At 47.4% G+C, this 11,910-nt stretch overlaps 1 protein-coding gene and 1 pseudogene across 5 annotated transcripts in view; both read left to right on the forward strand.

Moving 5' to 3' along the window:
- PPARGC1B (PPARG coactivator 1 beta) overlaps nucleotides 1-11,910 on the forward strand; it is a 97,164-nt gene that overhangs the window by 1,002 nt on the left and 84,252 nt on the right. The window lies entirely within an intron of this gene.
- Nucleotides 11,015-11,133, forward strand: LOC112475312 (annotated as a pseudogene).

Consider the following 11,910-nt stretch of genomic DNA (forward strand, 5'->3'; position numbering starts at 1 on the left):
TTGGAGACGGGGGGGGGGGGGTGCTGCTGAGACAAGCGGCCACCGAAAATGCCGGCACAAGGCGCGCTCGCCCCCCAACCCTTTACCGTCCCCTACCCCTTGCCTGTTGCAAGCATAAAGTTTGGCCCCACAGTTAGGGCTTTTTCTCCCGGCTCCAGGCTGCGGGAAGCCGGGAGAACGAGGATGCGGCGGAACCCAGAATGAGACTCCGGATGCGGGCGCACGCTTGGGCTCGGAGAGGGGCCGCCGGGCGGAACCGGGCGCGGCTCGCGAGGACTAGTTTGGTACCTGGAGTAGGAGCGCCAGTGCCGGCTCGTTTTGCATAACACTGAAAGGGAGGGGGAAGGCGGAGGGGGGCGGGGGGGAGAGGGCTGATAGGGAAACTTTGCTTCTTGTTATAATCTGCCTGTCTTTAGGCGGCAGCAGCTGTCATGGGACCGGGTGGGCGGGGAGAGGCTTGCAAGCTGACTCCGAGCCGTGAGACGCGACTTGAAGGGGACGCAGCAGCCGAGACATTCAGCTCCCGGCGGACGCCGGGTGGCGACTCCGGGCTGGCGGCTGGGATGGCGCGCCGCGGCGTGGCGGGGTGTCGCCTAGAGGAAGCCCGCCACACGCCGGAGAAGACCAGCCCTCGTCCGCTGCAGACGCCTATGCGTCAGGGAGGCGCGGGGCCTCGTGGTCGGTGGCGGGCGCGCTCGGGTGGGTTCCGGGCAGGGGCCGAAGGGGCTGGTGGCGTGCGATCGCGCTTCTCAAGACCGGGGTTGGGGGAGCGTGTGTGCTGAGTGGGGCTGCGCGCGCGGATGTGTGTGTTTGTGTGCACACGCCGCGCGCGTTGAGCGCGTACTTTTACCTCTGACGAAACCGCAGTAGAGCTCCCGCGGCGGTCACCGGGCGCCGTCACACTCCCTGAGCCCAGGTCTACGCAGAATGTCGATCCTAGACCCAGCACCACTACCGTCCCCACAGCCCTTCACCTCCCCCTTCCCCGCCATCGACAGCCGCGGACTAGAGGCACTGGGTGCAGGCGGGGCAGAGTTGTTCCTGGGAATGTTCTGCCTTCGGTCCTGGCACTTGTCTGGTGTCACCAAACCTCTTGCCTAAGATACGGGTGAAGGAGGCCTGACATAGCCAGAGACTGGTTCAGGGACCCAGAGCAATAACTGTCCCAGATTTTAACTCCATCTTCAGTGTTCTTCTGCTCACCAATAATTATTTGCCCTATTAGACGCCCAGCGTGCCTACCCAGTAGGGATATTTCGCCCAAGGAAACTAGAAAATTGGGTAATCAAATGTCAGCAGAAGCAGTTCAGTGAAAGTTAATCTGGGACGTTTGCTTTTTTTTTTTTTTTTTTAAACCACGTGACAGGCTGAGGATCTTCTGGTGATTTTTGCCGGCCCAACTTGGGAAATGTAATTGATAGCGGGAGCTTTGCAGCCGGCCCTAGAAGGCTCCTAGAGCCCAGTGGGAAGAGGACCGGGGCGGGCCATCACGTGCCTCCTCATTTTACAATTGGGGATAGAGGCTGTGAAGGGTGAGCGGCTTGTACAGGACCATGCAGCCAGCGGGTGACAGAGCCACCCAGGGCTCCTGACTACAGGTCCTGTGTGTTACCTCGAAATAGCACTGGACTTGGAGTCAGAAGGCCTGAGTGGAGTCGCCTTCCCCACTCTCTGGCTGGGTGACCCCAGAGCAAGCCATTTTAACTCTTGGAGCCTCCTATCTACCATCTGTCAAATGGGGCTATTGATGCCGGCAGGAGAAGCCAAGGGCCTGGTGGTGGGGGTGAGCACTGTTTGCATGTGCCTTGTCTGGTTCCTGCAATTTCCTCCTTCACCCTTCCCCCCTCCCTTTGGAAAGGGTGGGGAAAGTGAATAAAAACGTAATTTACTGTCTTTATCCGAAAGACTTGTTGTCTTTAGTAGCTAATCCAGGGTGAGATAGAGGGAGGACTTCTATTTAGGAGACTTAACTTTTATCCATTCTGGCCAAAGTTCAGAAATCCAGCAGACCAAGGATTGTGAAAGTTTCTTGGAAAGGTTTGGGACATGTATTCCAAAGGACTTTGGATTGGCTTCACCTTTGCTCAGGCCGTGCCCCTTGCCTGCAATGCCCTCACCTACCCATCCTGCATGGTCTTCTCTAGCAGGCCTTCCCAGCCTGGCTTGCTCTGCTTTCTCTTCTGCTTTTCTTAGTTTGTGTGTGAATACCGTGTCCCAGTAAGATTCAAGAGCTAGAGTTGTGCCTTTCATCTCTTTGTGCCCCTATGGCACCTGTCACCATGCTGACTTCCTTTGCTCAGCTCTTGGCTAGGCACATGAATTACAGGCAGAGGAAGCTCCTGGGCTGGCCAGAGAGACAGCTGGGCAGTGAATATGGGGAGAGAGGAATGCAGAGGGCTGCAGCTGTGGGCAATGACTTAGGCTCCAAAGGCCACACAATAAGCCCATACTAAATATGGGTTGTTTGAAGTCACTTAGACATCGATCATAGATGTCCGAAATGTCAGAGTTGGCAGGAACTTTATAAATCATCTGGTCCAACCCTGTATCATTTAAAAATATTTAATTGTAGAATTGTTAGAAATATTGGCAAGCATAAAAGAAGAAATTGAAAATATGTAATCTTACCCAAAGGTAATCACTATTAGTTATTATGTATACTCCCAGACTATTTTCTTTCCTATTGATTCCTATTGATTATATCTTTGTAGAAAAATAGAGTCATTCTTTGTATATTAATTGTAACTTGGAATCACACTGTTGTAACTTGCTTTTTTCCCCGCCCCTAAACAATATACTGTGACTACTCACATCAATAAATATCCTACTTACTGTCATAATATCTTAATGATAATATAGTATTTCATTGAGAGTTGAACCAAAATGCATTTAATCAGTCCTTTATTGTCATTTAAGCTGGTTTTTTTTTTTTTGGTTTTGTTTTGTTTTGTTTTGTTTTTGCTTGTAAGCTGTGCTAAAATGACTATCTTTGCACATATCTTCTTTCCTTCATTTAAATTTCTAGAAGTGAAATTACTCTGTCAAAAGAACTATACAGGCGTTTGGTAAACGCATTTCTGGATTGCCTTCTAGAAAGATTGTGCTAATTTACATACTTACCTGCATCAGGTGGGAATGCCTGATTCCCTATTCCCAGATAACTCTTGGTATTTTCATTGTTTTTCATTTTTACCAGTTTGTTCATCAATAAATTGTCATTTTTATTGTTTTAATGTGCATTTTTTGATTACTTGTGATGCTGAACATTTTCCCCTTATGATTATGGGCCATTTATGGTTCTGTTCTATAAAATGCTGTGTTTGTAAACTTGGTCCATTTTTCAATTGGTATTCTATCCCTTCATTGTTCTAAAACTGGATCTGAGCATTGAGAAGGGCCCCCGACACATGGAAAATTGGGAAAATGGCTTGAAGTCCAAGTGTTCTCTTGCATTTCATCTGAAATGTTGCTGCCTCCACAGCCCCCAGAGTAGGGCCAGCTTCTTTTCCAAGTCAGAGTTCTAGCGCTCTGTAGGAGCAGGTTGAAGTGCAGTCTTTGCTAGGTACCTTTGCCTACCCTTCACTTGTGCGAGACCAGGGGGAGTAACTTCTTCACCCGAGCCCAGAAGGGGACATGTTTACTGGCTTTGTTTATCGGAGGCCTGGGCTCCATTTTCACTGGGGCTCCTTCACGAGTGCTGATGATCAGGACGCCTATGAAACCCAGGAAAGGCAAAGGCCCAGCAACTGGGCCCCAGGGGCTCATATTTCCCCTTCACCTTGGGGCCCTCTTCTCTCCAGCTAGTATAAGCCAGCCAGAAGCTCCCCCACTGCCAGGGTGTGAGTCACCCTTTTCCTTCTCTCTCTGGAATAATAGGAAGAATACTGCTTTGAGTGAGAAGCAGTCTTGCAAATGGGGGCTTAGGCTTGGAAATGAGGCCATAATTCGAGCATTGCAGGGCTAACAGCTATCTCCATCATCATCATCATCATCATCATCATCGTCGTCACCATCATCAACATTTATTGAGCATCCTCTAGATGCCATGCATTCTGCCCAGCCTTCTATTTGCATTATTATGTTTCATTCTCATAAAGATTCTACAAAGGCTTAGGTGCTATTATTATCTCCATTTTATAGATGAGGATTTTACAGTTTTCAGAGAACTTGTTGACTTGCTGAAGACAATTTACCTACGCTACCTTTTGAGTAAGTAGAGCCAAGATTAGTGGGCAAGATTCCCAGACCGCCTGACTCCAAGCTCCGTGAAGACAGGGACACCTTTCTGGTTCTGTCATCGTATTTCCAGCACCTTGAGCAAATGAAGGCCCAGTGTGCAGAGAGGAGACAGGATTCGGAAGTTCCTCTACTTCTCTAGGCCTCAATTTCTCAATTTGTGAAACAGGGCTAATAGGCCCTAATTCTCAGGGTTGGGAATTAAATAAGGTATGCAAAAGGGCATCAGCTGGCTACTCATAAAACTTAGAATTCTCTTTGTGAAGCACGTTAGAAGGGCAGGATAAAGTAGAAAGCTAACTCCCACCCATGCAATCTTTTTTTTTTTTTTTAAATGTAAAAACTGGGACTTATACTTCTTGTTATATAAGGATGAAGGGAACCCAAATAAAGTCATTTGGAAGAGAATGAGCAGAGTCATTTCCTGTCCTCCTCCAAGGTAGTCACATCCATCCTGTCCACACAGCTGATGCAGAATCAATGGGGTTGGGTTGACCCTTCCGTTCCTTTCTCCTCTTCTGGTCTTGGTCCTTGTCCATTCACAGCCGGATTCCTGCATTACTACTGAACAGACCTTGGCCACACTAGGCTTTGCCCTCTCCCACTTGTCCTTGGCCCTGATGGCAGGCCAGTCCTCCTAAAGTGCATGTCTGATGTCAATCCTTTGCTCAAATGTCACTCATGGCTTCCCAGCACTTTTAAAGCCTAACGTTTAACCTGACCATCAGGTACTTGAAGTTGGAGAGTTAGGCCCCCGACTTTATCCTCAGTTGTCTGCTTTCCCTTTGGGATCCTGATCCACCCAGAATGTCATGAATTGTCTTCCTGGAAGCTCAGGCTCATGCTCTTCTGTCTCCTGTCTCTGTTTCCATCATTTCCATTACTCGCCCCACAGGCCCCAGCTCCCAAGCCATTGTTTTGGTGATGCCTTCTCTCTCACCTCCAGGCACAGCTGCATCCTGTGTGTGGCAGCATGCACTGACTTTGAAGTCAGCCTACCTGGGTTTGAGTCCTGGTTCTTCAAATTGCTGGCTGTGATACCTTTGGTAGGTCACATAAACTTTCTGAGCTTCCATTTTCTCATCTTTAAAGATAAAGATAAATATTCCCTCATAAGGTTGTTGCAAGGAGTCAATGAAAATCAAATGGCAAAATGTGTGTAAAGCACCTAACACAATGCCGGGAATATTAAATAAGCACCAAATAATAGATACGTCTCTTCTAATACGGTTCACATTAAGTGTTATTTAGGAAATCACTCCAGATTGTTAAGCTCCACAAGGGCAAGGGTATTTGTTTGTTTCATTCAGCATTTTTTCCCCCACAGTGAACAGACAAGTGCCTGAAACACAGTAGTCATTCAAAATCCTCACTGAACAAATATGCTAGACCTTGAGCCTCTTCAGGGTAGACATTTTTTTGTATCTTCAGACCATGTGTTCTTGAGAAGGGACAGATTAATAAAAGCTGATGGAATGACCTGGAAAATCCTCCCCATATCTCCACCCCCACCATTATAACGTACTCACAGCCTACTTGCACGTCAAGGCCCCGCTTGCATCTGTCCTGTCTGGAAAGCCTTTTAAGCTAACTGTTCTGCCTCTACCACTGACGTGGAGACTGCCACTTACTATCCTGGGCTGCTTGTGTTCTTTTATCCTTGTGACTAGGTTGACAGCTCTAGGAGGGCAAGAAATGATATTTTTATCCTAGACTAGCACTGGGGTGGGTATCCATTAAGTAGATGAGTTTTTGAACAGAAGAATGTTTTATATGATTAGGTATCAGGTTCTCTGAAAAGAATTTTGTATTTTAAAAATTTTACTGTGGAAAACATCAAACTTACACAGAAGAAGCAAGTGGCAGGAAGGATACAGTGCATCCCTATGCCTGGTTCACTCAGCTTCAGCTGTTTGGGGCCTGTTGCCACTCTTGGCTATCCACCCGCATACCACATCATGTCATCCGTGACTGTTGCAATATGTATCTGCTGAGAGACTTTTGAGTACTATTGTATTCTAATAACTATAAGCTTGATTCTGTTTTCCCTATTTTGTAAGTGATAAAATTGAGGCACAGAGGGTAAGTCACTCAAGGTCTTGGCAGTAGTGAGTGTCTAACCTGGGATTTGAATGTTGGCCCCTGAGCAGTTCTCTCTCCCGCCAGGCTTGGGAAGGCCCTTAGGGAGCATCTACCCCTGCCTTTTCCAGAAGAAGAGACACTGAGACACAGAGGAGAAGCCACCCAGCTGGAGGAGGCCCAGGTCCCTGACTCCCTGGCCAGTTATTTTCCAATATCACAACTCAGAGGGGTGGGGTGGGAGTGGTGGGCTGGTGATAGTGATGGTGGTTTTAGTTCTGGGGCAGGGACAGGATGTATATATCATCTTTGGAGATACACTGTTGCCTAAGGTGGCTGTGGGACCCCAGAGTACAGTCCACCAGCCAGCTCTGCAAGTTTTTCCTGCTCTCACTGTTTCTAAACCCAACCCCACTGACTCCCCTTGCAGCTGATCATGGGTTTTCTCACTAGGTGCTCAGGACCACTCATTGAAGGAGACAGGGCCACAGGGTCAGCAGCCTAGGTTCACAGAGCTGAGAGGTGGGACCTGGCCTGCGGTCGCATTGCTGGGCTAGGCACAGGATCTACAGGCTCCTGGTGGCAGCTGGACTCCTGGGCTCCCTGCCCTGCCCTTTCCTTGGGGCAAAAACTGAGTTTCTAAAGTAGGAGAACTTGTCTAAAGTAAGTGGCTTTTACAAATAGGATGGCAAAGCCATTGATTAATTATCCCCAAAGGCTGTTATTACTGCTCAGTCTTAGAAAACAAACTTTCACCCTGATTCTTTGTGCAAGTAGCTGAGGGCTTTCAATCCTGGTACCGAACTCTGCTTGGGGCAAGCCCTGTGGCTTTGGCACAAGATTTCTTTTGTGCCTCAGTTTTTTCATCTGGGTAATGGGACTAATAGTAGTGTATACTTAGTGAAGACTAATGGAGATGTGCCTGTGAAGTGTTTAGAGATGCTCAGTCATTAGGAACCATCCTTAGTATTTAAAACAGACAAATCTAAACCCTAATGCTTATCTTCTGACCTGAGCTTGAGGTCCTTGATCTTGTCTAGGCCATGAGGTTCCTTTTTCAGAGTATTATGTTTTTCCTTCCCCTAAACTTCTGGGGAAAGAGGAATCCATCCATCCATAGCAAGTGTTATAATAATGACTTTGAAGAAACAGTCTAATTAGATGCTGCTTGAAGGGATAAGAAGAAATATCAGATAGTGGTTCAGAGCTCTGGGCTTTGGATTTTAACTGCCAAGGGTTTAAATCAGGTGTCCACCACTTAATATCTGGGTGACCTTGAGTAGGTGTCTTAACTTCTCTGACTCCAGGTGCCTCATATGTAAAACTGGAAATAATAGTGTGTTCTTCTTGGGATAACTGAAGAGGATAAATAATGTCTGCAGCCTTGCTTGACATAGTAAGCTTTCAATAAATGGAAGCCACGGTGACGATGACAATGATGTAAATACACCAATGTGAATTTGAGCTTTCAGGGAGTGTGAGTGCCTTAGAGACTACCTTGCTGAATGCCCTTACTTTGGAGTGAGAAAACAGACTGGGAGCAGACCAGGGGTGCCTTCAGATCACCCAGCCAAGGCAGGACAGGGCCCCTGGCTGCTGTCCCCTTGGCCAGGGCTGGCTCTATGTGGCAGGGACTCAACTGTCTGGGACCCACTGTCTGGGAACCCTGTTGGCTGAGATAGATGCTCCCCAGCAAGCTTTGCAGCCGTGTGTTTTCCTGGTGCTTGCCTGGCAGAACATAGTCATGTAGCAGAGAGAGAGAGAGAGAGAGAGAGAGAAGAGACGGTAGAAACCAGGCCCTGAGCAGTTGCAGTAGCCGGCCCACGAGTGGCTCCCTGATGTTGCCATGGCAAACAGCCTTGGCAACGTGGCTGCTTGAACCTTTATTTCTGGTCTCAGGTTCCTTGCAGGGAAGTGTGGTACCCAGGACACTGGGGAGGGCCCTGCCCTGGCTCCTTGACACCGAGGATGACCTGGCTTTCATGCTGCCAGTAATTGCAAGCTACAGCAACCCCTGCTCAAAACATCTGCAGGTCCACCCTGTACAACCTGCAGAGCAGACTCCTGGATATGGCATTCAAGGCTTCAAACGCCTATTTATCCATCTATTCATCAAATACTGTGTGACCGTGCAACACTGTCCCCACTGCTGCAAGCGGAGAACAATATAATATTCTTAACGTAGACCCCAGTGTTGGGTGTCCCTAGTCTGTCCTCATCTTCAGCTATATTCTCCAGCATTAATGGTGATGAGAACAGTTAACAACTGCCAACACTTTCAAGCAATTACTCTGCCAAGCCCCATGCTATATTATTGCATGTACAATCACATTTAATCTCAGAGGAACCCCATGAAGTCATCCCCACTGTTATCCCCATTTTGCAGTTGAGTGGACCAAGGCTGACTCCAGAGTTTGTGGTGCTGGCGCTGCCCTACAGTTCCTTCTCTATGCCAGACAACCACTAGGACCCCTACCATGAGACGTCTGTCCCCCTCTCCGTCACCAGCTGCATCCTTCACTGTCAGCTTGAGTGCTACCTCCTCTAATTCTTCCTCTCAGAAGTGGCCCCTTTTTGCTCTGCGATCCCACAGTCTGTTACAGATGGATTTCATGCCCTGCCTTCACTCTGTACTTTGTCACACTGATGAGTTTATATTTGCCCTCCAGCTACCCCCAAACAAACAAACAAGCAAGCAAGCAAACAAACAAACAAGGAAAGCTAGTTAAAAGGGAGAATTTTGCATGTCCTGGCAAGGAGTTTGGATTTGGCAGGCAATGAGGAGTCAGCAAAAGTTTATATTAGTATTGTTATTAATGGTAATCATAGAATGTTGCTAACACTTAGTGACCACTTGGTATATGCCAGGTATTAAGCTAGAGCCTTCAGCTATATTATCCTGTATAATCCTCAGATACCCGGTGAGGTTGGTACTATGACAAATAAGAAAACTGAAGCTGTGAAAAGATCAGTAACTTGCCCCAAATCACCCAGGCAAATAATAGGAAAGCTGGGTTTTGAACCTAGGTCTGCTTGGCTTCAGAGTACATGATCTTAATTATTGCACTGTGGCTAATGTGTCTGAACATGTAGTAAAAAACTGGAATGGGGGCTATGAGAAGCAGGAAGGAGGCATCTTCACTTGGCCACGGTGTGGAGGGTGGGGGCTCAGTGGAAGTGAGTGGGATGTGGTGAAGAAGGGATACTGTAAGAGACTTAGAATCCTGTCTCTCCAGCTAAGACAAGGCTACAGAAGATTTGCTTTGTGGGGGATTTGCATGGAGAAGGAATATCCATTTATTTAGGGTCCACTGTGTGCAGGTTCATCCCCATTCCTGACCTTCCCAGAGCCTTGTTAAATGCAGAACTCTGGTCCCAGCCTGTGATCATCTTTGTTTACGCATTTATTCTCTACTCTTTTCTCTAACTGGTCAAGACCAGAGCTCCCTAAGGAAAGGGATCTTGTCAAGCTGGTTCACCATCAAATCCCCCAGTGCACACTGTACGCCCCCCAATAAGCATCTGTTGACTATTTGATGAATACTGAATAAATAAACAAATACAATTTGATCTTTCAGAGAATTCATCAACCATTTGCCTGGCTCCAGAGGCCCTGTCTCTGTGCTTGGAGCTGTGTTGACATGTGTGTGCGGCAGGGAGGGGAGTGTAAGGGGATTGTACTGATCCCCACCCGGAGCCCATTGCCCTTGTCTCCAAGATAAACCTTGTACACAAAAGAAAGAAAAGCAAAGACTTTTTGGTGCCTCCAGAACTCTCTATCAGAACACACTTCCAGTAGGCAAGTCTTTGTGGAATGTTAAACCACCGTTAGGATTCCAGTCTGTTCCAAGGCGTTGCTCTGGCCTCACTGGGAAGGGGCTTAGAGCTTCAGGACTCTTGGTGTCTGCGGGGAGGTGTCTGGTCTAATGTCCCTCCAACTTCCAGGAAGATTGAAACCAGCACCTTACACTGGTCTTCATGTCCATTGCCCAGTGGCTTATTCTAGAGGGACTGGGCAGGTTGGCCTCCACTCCAGAGGAAGAAAATGGGGATCCAGGGAGGTAAAGGGGGGACAGAACCCTGCGGGAGGGGGGAATGATTACAGCATTTACCACTCAAGAAGATTAATTTCATGCTGTATCTTTCTTCGCTTGGCATCCCCTCAAGACTCAGTTCCTCCCACATCTGATTCTCCTTCACTCTTCTTGTTGAGTTCCCATTAGTTCTTAGATTTCATGGAATTCTTACAAGCGTGGCAGTCTCGTCACAAGTCTCGTGTCCTTGTGACATTAGAAACAGGAAGTCAGTTCTGTTAGTATGTGTCTGCAGGCACTGGGCAGGTGTGAGGTTCCACCAGAGAGAGAAACGCATGGACTGTGGCACTGAAAGCCACTTGGGGCCTTTGAGTGAAGAGACAAGGAAGCGCCTTGTTCCTGAGTACATTACTGGATAAAAGTATGAAGCTAATGGGCCATAGAGAGCATGACATCCCTGAGGAAAAGTATATTCTGTTCAGTGTTCTCTGTTCGAGGAAACAAGGAAGAGTGAAATACATTTGGTATTAAAATAGAAAGTCTATCAAAAGCAGGAAAAGTTTGAAAGTTATCTATAAACTTAGCTTATTGTGAGCACATGTTATTCCTTGATGCCAGATGCTTGAGTTAGTCTAGCTGTAAAAGTTTCTTTAAAAGTGAGTGCTGTCTACGGCCAAGCCACCCTAAACGTGCCCAATCTTGTCTGATCTCAGAAGCTAAGCAGGGTCAGGCCTGGTTAGTACTTGGATGGGAGACCACCTGGGAATACCAGGGGCTGAAGGCATAAAAAAAAAAAAAAAAAAGAAAAAAAAAAAAAAAAAAAGAAAAAAAAAAAAAAAAAAAGAAAAAAAAGAAAAGAAAAAAAAGGAAAGAAAAAGAAATAAAAGTGAGTGCTATCTCCAAATGTGAGATGTTGTCTTTTGTATTCCCAAGGCTGCATGGGGTAGTAGAAAGAAAGTATGTGGCAAATGCTTTCTTGTTTATTAATTTGTTCCTCTTTGGTTTCCTGTTGTCCCTGTGGGAATGGAAACTCTAAAGGACCAGACTTGCCTATTTGCTTCTTTCTGTGTCCCCAAGGCCTATAGCCTAGGGCCTGTACGTGGTTGGCATTCATTAGATGTTTCTTGAATGAATAAGTGAATTCATTCAATTCGTGTTGTGCTCTTAATCTGTATTGGCCACTGTGTTGAGCTCACTTAACTCTTCCAACAACCCCAAAAGATAAATATCATTAGCCCCATTCTTCAGACAGGGACCTGAGGCTCTGAGGGTGAGTTGTAGGGCTGGGAGATTTAGCTCTATTGCTGACCAAGCCACACAGAGGCCCCTAGGGGCCCGGCAGGCAGTTGTGACTAGGAAAGACTCATGCCCTAGTGACCCGGTGACCTCACACCACTTTCTTCCGAGGGTTGGGCAACACCTCCTCCCAGTCCTGAGGGGCAGCTGTGGTACCTGCTCAGCAGTGCCTTAGGCCTCCAGCTTTCCCCAGCACTTGCTCTTTGTCCTAGTGGCTAAGGGAGTGGCTGCCTGGCTTGCACTCTGTGGACCAGAGCCCAGCAGG

The sequence above is a fragment of the Pteropus alecto genome, unplaced genomic scaffold (genome assembly GCF_000325575.1).
Source record: "Pteropus alecto unplaced genomic scaffold, ASM32557v1 scaffold40, whole genome shotgun sequence".
In the NCBI taxonomy this organism is placed as follows: Eukaryota; Metazoa; Chordata; class Mammalia; order Chiroptera; family Pteropodidae; genus Pteropus; species Pteropus alecto.